This window comes from Protomyctophum parallelum (genome assembly GCF_964188405.1).
Source record: "Protomyctophum parallelum genome assembly, chromosome: 16".
NCBI lineage: Eukaryota > Metazoa > Chordata > Actinopteri > Myctophiformes > Myctophidae > Protomyctophum > Protomyctophum parallelum.
Window position 1 is genome coordinate 35,661,784 of NC_139711.1, and position 12,510 is coordinate 35,674,293.

At 45.4% G+C, this 12,510-nt stretch overlaps 1 protein-coding gene across 3 annotated transcripts in view; it reads right to left on the reverse strand.

Annotated features, from left to right (window-relative positions):
* The window catches only part of pcdh1b (protocadherin 1b), a 280,262-nt gene that overhangs the window by 94,943 nt on the left and 172,809 nt on the right, over positions 1-12,510 (reverse strand). The window lies entirely within an intron of this gene.

The following is a 12,510-nucleotide window of genomic DNA, read 5'->3' on the forward strand; positions in this document are numbered from 1 at the left end:
GCTTTGACTGTAACTGAGCAGTTAGTGGAGCTTGTGCTATAGGGCGTTATCTTAATAAACCACATTGTTTTTACAGTTCTGCTTTATGTAAAGTAACACCACGTTCTGGTAAATCGTATGCATGTTGGGAAGCCTTGCACAATACTGTGCAGGTCATCATTTCCCCAGGTCATTTCCCCAGTGCTTTTTGTTTAAACTTATTCAATTTAAACTGTATTAAATTGACTAAAATTCTTAATTTCTCTCTACAAATTCCAGCTGCTCATTTGACCAGTGCGTCCGTTGGGAACTGATCCCCTGACCTTCGCAAGGTAAGCACAACTCCCTCTCCATTGAGCTGCATAGTAGAAACATTAACCTTGGAAACGTCTTACCCACTAAAAGCTGCCCCAGGGAATGAAGCAATGGACCCCCATCACACACACACACACACACACACACACACACACACACACACACACACACACACACACACACACACACACACACACACACACACACACACACACACACACACACACACACACACACACACACACACACACACACAGCATGGGAATGTAGTTTCTGTGGGAACATAGATTCTGTGGTGACATATTTGGTGGCAGACATGGTTCAGGGTGGAGGGGGGGGTGGTGTGGGAAACATGGGTGGGCGTGTGTGTCGTCGTCGTCATCCCCCCCCCTCCCCCCTCGTGTGACAAGGGTTCCACGTGGCTGGAGCAGATCTGTCTTTGATCATAGGAGTTACGGCTGGCTATATAGCAGGACACCCGGCTCTCTCTCTTTCTCTCTCTCTCCCTCTCTCTCCTCTCCACCCCACACTGCCCATCCTTGCATTCCTCAGTGCCTCCCACTCCTTTCTCTACTGGACTCCCAGCCTTCGTCCCTGTCCCGTTACTTCCCACCCCCTGTTTCCTCCTTCCCCAAACTCGCGCTCCACCTCTCCTCTCGACGGAGGGGAGACGAGTCAAAGAGCAGCGGAACCCCCCGCAGTAACAACAAGGGGAGAGCGGATGAAACAGATGGTGGCGTCGTGCTCCACTGATGTAACCACCGCTGAGACCAGTGACCTGAGGGCCTCTCCTCCTCCTCCTCCTCCTCTGTTCCTCTCCGAATCTTCACTCCACTCTTTTATTTTATTGTATTTGTTCATTTGTCCTTTGAAGTGTCATTGAGATCAGGAATCTATTTCACAAGAGAGACGTGGCCATGATGGCAGTAGCTCTCTCTCTCTCATTTTCTGTCACTCTGGTTTCTGTCCCTGCTGAGTAAACATAACCCTGTTTGACTTCACCAATACACAATTCAAATAACATCCATTTTACAGGAGCCTGTCTATACATTCCTTTAGCCTTAAGCCCTGTGTTCCCTCAGCCCAATGGATGTCTGTAGGAAATCTGATTCCACAGAAAGAGGAGTCTGAATTGATTCAAGCCGCAGTGACCTTAGTAAACCTGTATTTCAAGATAATGTATTATGTAGGATGTATTTTAATAAAATGTATTGTGGACACCGGAAACATATTCAATCATTGAAACTAGAGATGTCCCGATATACTTTATCGGTGTCGAATCGGCCCTTATTTGGTCATATCGGGTCATATCGGTATCGGCAAATATGCCAGTCTAACCACCGATCCGACACAGGGGTAAGGGGTTGACACTATGTCAGGTAAATAAAATGTTGGGGCATGTGGAGTTTGCTTTGGAGTTGCAAAAAACAGCAAGTGCACATTTGAGTGAGGAGTCTGCTATAAACACAACACGAGATATATAGCTAGATAGCTATAAACATGCCACTCAAGTGCACAAACCAAAGCAACCCCATTTCAATTCAACAGAATGGTAAAAACTAATATATATCTATAGATGCCCCTCAATTTAATATCAAAAGGAGAACTGAATTGTGTACTCTAGCTCCCTATACTCATTTCCCCTCCACCATATTTCTCTCTCTATCTCCAATTTCCCCTCTGGTGCAAAGAAAATGGAACCATTTTAAAGAAATAACACCTTCCACCGCCATGCTATATATGGCCTGAACAGCCATCATTTCCAATCTGCAGACAGACATTAAGAGATACTAAGAAATACAGCGACAGACACATATGGGCCTGCCGAAACAAATTTCCCTGCTTTTCAGCCTTTAAATAAGGCCTCTTGATTGAATCTGCCCTGGAAGAAATATGCCATATAGAAAGAAGAGGAAATAAATAACTAAATAGTTGTTTGTCTGCTTGGTAATGAAACGAGGAAAGAGGTATGCCTCACGCCGACGGGGAGAGGACATAAAAAGAGGAAAGAGTGAATCAGAGATCTCCACCCTCGGGGGGGGATTTCTAAATGCACAGCTATACTGTAGTATACTATATAGTAGTAAAACGATGGTGAGAACCCACACTAGGAAACCTATACGCCTGTAACTGCCTTGGAAAACCAATCATGTCACCGCCCCAATAGGAAGGAGCAGCCCTAAAGACCGCATTGGTTCCGCAATGCAGTTAGTTTTTTGTTTTGTTTCTCGCTTGTCGATTCTGCATCAGTTCCACCCAGTTTTAACAACCACGCCGGGAAATGGTCCTAACAGTATAAGTCCTCTTGCTGAGTGAAGTATTTGTGACTGATTGGTGAGTCTAGAATACTATGTGACCGTTCAACGACTAGCCTAAAGGTTAGTGAAGTATAGGCTACTAGGCTAGTGACTGGCAGTGGTGGAATTTTTATAAAAGTATCAACACTGCAATATAGAAATACTGTACTGTACTCGGGAAAAGGCAGATTATTACGAAGTATTAGTACCAGTAAGACGCATGAGGTCGCGTGCACGCATCCGCCTATGTGACAGCAGACTGCTGGGCGAGCGTTGGCGCTTTGGCATGGGGGGCAGATCAACATATGGAATGAATTCTGGACTGGCCATATATGGAGCGTGCAATCTTGAGTGTGCAGGGTTTGATGAGGTCAGATCAATTATTTTAGGTGAGATGTAGTTGTTGGCCAATATTGATGACATCAGGGATCTATATGGGATTACTATTGATGACATCATGATATCACAAGGCTTGACCATACTGTATATGGGGTGTGAAAAACTGACTGACGGGAAATGTACGATTTCATAGTTAACTATGAAACAATTAATCAAAAGTAAAAGTACTCATTATGCTGAATGTCCCATTTCATGTTTTCAAATGCATAAAACTTGAAATGTGCATTGTGAGCTTGTAGATCGGCTATTTTCAAATGGCCGAAATGTATACACGTTGTAAATGTATGTTTTGTAATAATAATCCAAATCTACAAAGTAACTATAGTCGAGTAAAAGTACAATATTTGCCTCTGAGATGTAGTGGACTATAAATACTCAAGTAAAGTAACAAATATCTCAAAGTGGTATACCAGAGTTTGTACTTGGTTACTTTACATCACTGGTGACCGGGGGGTGTCTGATTGTAAAAACTGGGCCAGCAAAGTGTGTGAGTAATGGTCTCGCCCCGTCTCAACATCTACGTACTGTCATCTGCTATGCCCTTGACTGTGCAGAATCTTATCCACCATTACTTCCCTGGTGGTTACAAAAGGGCAGTCCCCTTTTTGGGAAGGCATGCAACCGTGTAAATGTGATGCATGAGTGCCAAGTAAACACTCCGTGGATAAATAAAAGGTTAAAAAGAACGAGTGCGGGGTCCTTATCTGTCTGGAACGCTCATTATGTAGTTTGACAAGCACACCGTCTCTCTCTCTCTCTCACCCTGCAAACAGTATTTCTCCCTCACACTTCAGGATTCATTTGCATGCATACATCTGTTTGTTTGTTTGTCTGAACGCACATTCTGTGTGAGCTATTACTACTGTACACCGCCCGATGGACTCATAAAATAAGGCAACGAGGCTGCAGGCTTGGGAGACCGAGGATGCATCTGTGTGCGTGCGCGCGCATGCGTGCGCGCGTGTGTGTGCATGTGTCGCCTAGAGGAAACAACATGCAAATGTACTGTACATGCACGCTCACAATACTCTCTCTCACCCACACACACACACACACACACACACAAATGGGGGCCCATGAATCAACGCGTTATCTTGCATCCATAAGGCCTTATCATGGCCTTCTGCTGCAGTCTCTGCCAGTGAGAAATCAGGCAGGGCTTTTCGCTGGGCTTCTGATATGCTCCCTCTAAACCACTGTCTGTGAGTGTTTGTGTCAACAGAGCCAGGGCTGTGTGAGTAATCTCACACACACACACACACACACACACACACACACACACACACACGCACGCACGTGCGCAGGCAAGCTCATAAGCATGCACAAAACCCTGTCCGTTTGGTGTGTCCTTGACGTTTTCCCAGGCCTGCTGAGGTGAAATCGTCAGGCTTATAATCATTCTGCAAACCACCGTCGTCCCGCCCGGGCCGCCCCACGGCAGCTCCCAGCCCACTCCCATATCCTCACTGTTGGGCAGAAACCTGGAATCTACAGATCTGATCTTTGTTTATGGTTTATTAATTAATGGTATTCAGAGTGTGAAATAATTCATTCATCTTGGAAACAAAAGCACAAAAAGACTAATCCTAAACTGAGGCTAAAATGAAAGATTAACCAATTAGTCGACTATGACGACTATGTATAATGTAAATTCTGTAAATTATCTGTATAATGTAGTGAATTCTGTCTTGCTATTTTAAAACTAATCTGTACAAATGTGTATGAAACATGTACATCATACACATGATAACCTACAGTACATCCCAGCCCACCTTATATGTAAAACAAGGCGTTTCAAAGAGGCTTTACTAGAAGGCTGGTGGCCTGGAAGGAAATACATTACACAGCTATTAGCATATTCTGAATACAATTCTAAACGTTACGCAACAAGAACGCAGTATGCACGCAACACATGTATACTAAACTGCAAAGTGTACAATACTGTAGTATAGTTTATAATGGTATACGGAAACAGTTTGAAAGCGAAAGTGTACAGCCTGAAGTCACTCTGCAGAGAGATATACAGAATATTATATATATATATGGATTTTATTTATTTCTTTTTGCATGCCTGCTTTTCCATGACATGCGGTTGAACTGTGGGGCTGCCGCTGAAGACTCAACCAGAGGCACTTCATACCGAGATAACCTGCCTGTTATTCCCTCTCGAATCACAATATCCTTGCCTCTCTCACTCTCTCCTTTCATCCGTTCCATCTCTCCCTCCCGGCCTGCACACAATCAGCCTAACCCTGACATCTATCTATCCCTCTCTCCATTACCCAATGACACACCGATCCTCTATCATCCATGTTTAATCCAGGGTTCCACCATGCGGAATACGCTAAACCCGCTAGTTAGTCATTCTTCGATTTTTCAAAAATAGAAGACCTACAAGCTCATAGCGCGCCACTCGGTGGCGCGCTATGAGCTTGTAGGTCTTCTATTTTTTTTTAAATCTGGTATATGGCATAACATAATGCTAACACCAAAAGGGGTTCCCGCCGAGAATGGGTTAATGCGTTTAATTCGTTTTAAAATAATAAAAAATAAATAGCGGATTTGTCCCGGACCTGGTGACGAGGCCGTCGCGTTGTGATGACGAAACCGGAAATCAAGTCATCCTCTGGGAAATTGAGCCCAATGCATGTGAACGGGCCGTTTGTTTAGACTACAACATGCTGTGGTGGTTTAGTTTCACATTGTCATGGCCGCTGGTTCTTCTGATCATAACAACCCATTGGACTATTTTTCGCCGGATTTTCGTGGTTGAAAGCTGCAAATACTTCAGCGTATGCTCTAAAGGTAATGAAACAATCTCGGGAGCGTAGAATATTGGATTAAATTGCAGGGAACGCAGTAATACTGTTAACCAACCATTTTTGTCTAGTTTTCATTTGTGACAAAATCGTCAATATGTTTATTCATAGTTTTAGTCTTCATAACTTAGTTTTTATATTGTTTATTATTAGTTTTTGTCAGTGAAAAAACGTAGTCGAAGAACACTTTTCATCATAGTTTTTGTCAACGCAACGTGTGCGTGCTCGTGTGCACACACACACACACACACACGCTCAGACACAATTATCACCGCATCACATCCCACAAACCGCATTTGCCTCTCTCCTTATCCCGTCCGTATCTCTTTCCCCACCCTTCCTTGTCTCCTCTTCATCGTTCTCTCCCTCTCCCCCTCTCTCTCTCTCTCTCTCTCTCTCTCCCCCTCTCCCCCCTCTCCCCCTCTCTCTCTCTCTCTCTCTCCCCCCCTCTCTCTCTCTCTCTCTCTCTCTCTCCCCCCCCCCCCACCCCCTCGTTCCAGAGGCCTTCTTACAGACACATCCATCCCTATTAGGGACAGGAAATGAAGGCATTAGGAAGGGTGAGGATAGAGGGTCTGGCGGAAGAACCCTACCCCGGGGATCCAGGCCCGGCCTAATGGAATTAGCGCCCATTATCCAGGGCTAGAGCAGAAACCCATTTGTTGGGGCGGGGAATGGTTTCTGCCTGGACGGCAGATGAACTGATAGAGGTAAGAGGGTTGGGGGAGGGGGGTATATAATGTGAACATGGGGGAGTGGAGGAGTGGGTCGTTTCATTTTTGCAAGGAACATGGGCTATCCACTATAACACTGTGTGCATGGTGTGGAGGGGCAGAGCCCGGAATATCCTCTCTGAGAGGGTTGGGTGTTGGCTTCATAACCTTTCATGACACACTCACAACCCACACACACACCACCCCCGCCCACTTTAATAATGACACACTACCCTACCCCACACGACACTACACACACCACCCCCACCCACTTTAATAGCATTTTGTTTGATCAGATTCAGTAGAATGATGCATGTACAGTATGTGTGTGTTTTTCATCAGACAGAGACATGGGCACAGATAGAGAGAGAGAGAGAGAGAGAGAGAGAGAGAGAGAGCGTGCAATGGGTGTGTTGTATCTAAAAACAGAGAGAGACACAATCTTGACAGGAAGTGATGTTTCAGTGCTTTGCTCTGGTTTTCGGAGACACATAACCAGTCTGTCTGACACATCTTCTGACCGCTCCGTCAGAAGGTTATCGACTGTTTCCTGACGGGATCATTTCTGTTATCCGCTGCCTCTGACCGGCAGACCTCCTGCGTTTATATCCATGCACGCGTGTGTGTGTGTGTGTGTGTGTGTGTGTGCACGCGAGCACGTGATGTGTGAGCGTACACACACACACACCGCTCCCTCAATAATAACCTGTCTCTCAACATAGAGGTGTGTGTTATGTCCCTACAGTACGTGTCACCAGATGATGATGATGATGATTTATAACACAGTCTATGTACTCAGGGTTAGTAAAGTCATGTGAGGCATTGCTGAAGTGTTTTATTTTTATTTTAAGCACCCCATGTACACGCATGTGTGCACACAATGATATCGATTTTATGTTGGTATTTTGTACCGTGAAACAAGGCCATGAATTGTATTAAAATAAACCAGAACAAGGCACAACCCATGTCTCCATCTCTCCATCCATCAGGCATCAGGTGTCTGTGTCACTGCCACCTGTACTCTGCATTAGTGTGCCCAACGAGTAGCCAGTCACGATTGGAATGGAATGGAATGGAATGTGGCTTTTTATTCCTTCGCCTACAGTACTAGGAGAATATGTGCAAAGTTTCACAGCTATTGAACGCTGCGTCCATGATTTGTGGCATTCAAGGCAAAGCGAGCTGGGCCTCTCTCACAAACCTTGAAAGGCAATCATTGTGGAACGGAATATGAACAATCTGACAGATACATCCTGATCGCATAATGGCCACAGAGTGGTGTGAGTGTGGGACAAAATCTGTGCGAGTAGTACTTTTGCCGAAAATGCCAGCTACTGTACGTATAGCTAGGCGGACATGGGCATGGTCTAATTGTTTGGTTTCCTTTTGTGATTTGAAAGATTTATATCAGAGGTCCTTCCTTGACCTACTGGGAGTGGAACGTTTTCACGGCGATCAGTCCAACGGTGCTGGAGATTAGTTGTTCACAGACAGTCACGCAGGCATGCACGTCTAGTCTCTCTCTGGCCTTTGGCAATATGGCCTTGGGCCGTCCGGCCGGCCTGGTGGAGGGAGAGGTTTAGTGGGGAGGAGGTGCAGCACTAGAGCAGAGGGGAAGGTCCACCTTTATGTAGTCAGACCACGTCTGCTAGGCTCTATTAGCTGGTTAGACTCCCAGTCCCAGCACTGCAGCGGCCGTGTTCAGCTACACAAGTCCGCAGCAGGATTTAAAAAGGAGCATATGGTGTCCTAATGTTTTTTCCCTCGTCTCATCATATCTCTCTCTCGTTCTGTTTACATAAACACCTGGTGCTCACAGTCTCAGCCGATGTATCTGTCAGTGTTTTAGAATGGCTGCCTGCGCTCACCTCATGCTCCTATTGACTGCAGCACAGTCAGTGGCAGACAAGAAAATCCATCTCGTACTTGTTCTGCCACGGCATAACTTCAGCCACATTTTATTTTTAATTTTTTACACTGTTCAAGGTTATGTTTCAAAAGCAACTTGAACTAGAAAAAGTGCCCTTCCGGGCACAGGTCTCCACCAGGTTATCCACAGATCCGTGCAGTTAGAGGTAAAAACACTTTTTGGCCAGTTATAGCGCCACCTTGAGGCTGAGTTGAAATTGTTCATGTGGCATTTCGTCCTCGGCCTAGTGGGAATGTGGGTGCACAATTTCACGGAAATCACGCGATGTGTTCATGATTTGCAGCATTTTGTTTGAAACTGAGCACTCCTGTGAACTTTGGAAGCCAATCTTAACCAATCAGGATGGAGTCTGATAAATCTGAAAGACCCGTTTCGTTGAATGGCTCTAGAGAGACTGTGTAGCAATTTGCGTGATGTTTGGACAAAATCTGTAGGTGTACTGTGCAAAAACTTGTTTTGCACAAAGCGGCCTCCTGGTGGCGCTATAACAGGCCGTTCTGGAAAGTTTGGGGCAGAGGTTCATGGTTGGCATCCAGGGAGTGTGTGTGCAAAATATGGCATGGAAAAACTTGTTTTGCACAAAGCGGCCTCCTGGTGGCGCTATAACAGGCCGTTCTGGAAAGTTTGGGGCAGAGGTTCATGGTTGGCATCCAGGGAGTGTGTGTGCAAAATATGGCATCGACCGGGTTAACGGTGGCCGAGATTAGATGTTCACGGACGGACGGACGGACGGACGGAGTGCAAAACATACTCTCTCCCCATGCCTTCGGCCTGGTGGAGACAATTACCAGCAGGAAAGGCTGACATGGGATCAGACTGAATAGGTGGAAATGGATATAACGTGTTAATGAAAGTCAAAGTCGTACGATTTGTCACACACGTTACCGCAGTGAAATTCTCTCTCCGCATTTGACTCATATCTTGGAGCGGTGAGCCGCAGCCAAGGCCGTGCCGCGCTCGGGAATAATTTGATTAGTTGATTTGACCCCCCAATCCAACCCATTGATGCTGAGTGCCAAGCAGGGAGGCATTGGGTCCCTGCTTTGGTCTGACCCCCCTAATCCAACCCATTGATGCTGAGTGCCAAGCAGGGAGGCATTGGGTCCCTGCTTTGGTCTGACCCGGCCCTGCACGGCGGCCAGGGATCAAACCCCGCCCTCCAAGTTTCAGGGCAGACACTCTAACCACAAGGCCACTGTCTGGTGAATACACATTAATAGACTACAGGATCTGTTTGGTCTTGTGGCCATAAGGACTCTGTTGTTGTTACCATTCTAAGTGCCCTTATTTTATTATACTGTATTTACTGTATATATGTATGTACTGTATGTTCTTGTTTTGTTTGTTTTTCATTTTAAGTAATTTAATTGTATTGTATTGTCTGATGTATTATGTATTGTTTTGTTGTATTGTCTGTTTAAAAAAGAAAAATGCAATAAATATATTGTTAAAAAATAAATGTCAAAAAATAAATAGACTACAGGATGTGTACTAGACCGGCCTAGACTAGACCAGTGGACCAGTGGACCGCACCCCCCCCCCCCCCCCCCATATCATTCCAGTCATATATATTACAGTATAGGTAACAGGCCATGGCCTAGTCTATTTGCCAGAAAGGTTGATTACCACTGGACTAGACCAGTGGTTTGCCTTTTCAGCCTGTGACCCCCAAAATAATCATATTTGATCTGATACTTGAATCTGGGGACCCCCCAAAAAATCATGTTGGGAACCCAAATCAGACTGAAACCCCCTGAACTAGACAATACACAATACAATAGAACTGAACCATAGAACACAACAGAATACAATTCTCTGGTGATATTATTATCCTAGACGTGTTTTCATCTTTAGATAAAGAATGCAGCAAAACACAATCTGAATGAAACATGTTTGATGTATCAGTCTAGACAGCAATCTTGGCAACACTCATTCAGATGAGAGCTCTCTGTGAATGTTAATGTGTGTGTTAAGTGCGTGCGTGCGTGCATGCACGTGCAATATTCAAAATGCCGGTACGGCTGCCACAGATGTTTGGTCAAATGGAAAGTTGAAATCAGTATAAAAAACACATTAAACCATCGAATAGAATAATTCTACTGTTCCTTTTAATGCAGAAAAACATGAAACATGTAAAATGATTCATCAGTCTCTAGACAGCGCTCTGCCTCCAAAGTGGTAACATCATCCAAGATAAGAGCTCACACACACACACACACACACACACACACACACACACACACACACACACACACACACACACACACACACACACACACACACACACACACACACACACACACACACACACACACACACACACACACACACACACACACACACACCTAAAGTAGACCATCAAAGTGGAAGATTGTAAAACCATGATCACCACCCACAGGATGCAGCTGAAAACCTAGAGCTCCCCTAGACGCACGCACGCACGCACGCACACACATAACCACTTGAATCACAGCATGCATTGCCAATTCTGGGGGGAAATATGCCATAAATAGCAGATCTACAAGCTCACACGACACAGTACGCTTGTAACTCAAGTTCCATTTCATTAACAATATGGTTTAAGTGGTAAAACCCTGACCTCCCTCTCTTCTCTCTCTCTCTCTGGGTGTCAACCTCTAGGTGTGAATGCAGCTGTGAATAATTGTGTTACAGATGGTGTACAACGTCGTACATGCAACCTGTGCAAGTTCTGAAGGAGAGAGAGAGAGAGAGAGAGAGAGAGAGAGAAAGAGAGAGAGTTTCTATCCTATCCTACAGTGAGGGCTACAATGAGGGCTAGGGGGCAGTGGTGAGTCTGTTGATATCTCTCTCTCTCTGATGCACTTCAACACAGCTCTCACCTCACACCGTTAGGATGCTCACTTCACTTCAACGTGTCCGTATAGTTTCCTGTTACTAGACATGTTGCTCTCTAGTACCTGCCTGGACACATCTCTCGCTCTTGCTCTCTCTCTCTCTCTCTCTCTCTCTCTCTCTCTATGAAGAAACCTTGAACTATGAACCTTGACGTTACCGGTTTCAGCTAATTTATACCAACACCAACAAAAAAATAATAATAAATAAAACTCGGATGCGGTGATGCGGTTCATCTGTGATCTAGAAATCATTGATCTTGTGGATGTGTGTGCATAATCTGCGCATCTCTTATCTGGGTTGATAGGAATTTCCACTCGATATGATTTACATAATTGGGATGTTAATTCCTCTAACTTGGAGTCGATTATCTTGTCTATTGATTGGGTTTATGCCGCTCCCCTCCCCCTGGGCCCCTCCCCCTGGGCCCGAGGTCACCAACCTTTTTAAATCAGGTATATAAGGGTACAGAGAGAAGGTAATTATTTTGATCTCATTATAAATACAATGAGCCTATAGCTAACGTAGCAGCTGACAAAGCATAATATTTCCACAATGCGTGTATACGCGTGCATTCATGCGCACACGGCTGCTGCGCGTGCATGTGTGCGTGCGTGCGCGCGCATGTGTGTGCGGGTGCATGCGTGCACAATATGTGTGTACAAGCATATACATACATGGCTGTGTATGTGGTGCGTTTACACCTTTGTACCGTGTTTGGTGTACGGCATAATTATGTGCGTGTGAGTGTACGTACGCAGTGCCTTCATTGTGTGTGTGTGTGTGTGTGTGTGTGTGTGTGTTTGTGTGTGTGTGTGGGGGTGTGTGTGTGTGTGTGTGTGGGGGGGGGGGGGGTGTCTGTCCACTACACTCCCACATTGGGATGACCTCCCAATGCCCTCAGGTATGATGGATGGATGGATGAGAGATGGAGGGCAGAGGGCACGGGGTGGAGCACGGGGCAGGGGTTCTTTTGGTCACGGACCCTTTTTCTTTTTAAAATGTTTATACCACATTTTCTTTTCTTTTCACCCAGTATCAATTGTCTAGTGTAGTCTAATCCTGGGTGCTACACTCCCTCTGCAAAGCTGGGGAGAGCAACGGACTGACCTCATGCTCCCTTCCATGCATGAGGAGTTCAAGCCCCTTATTTTCAGCTAACAGGGGGGAGTTTCCCTGGTTGG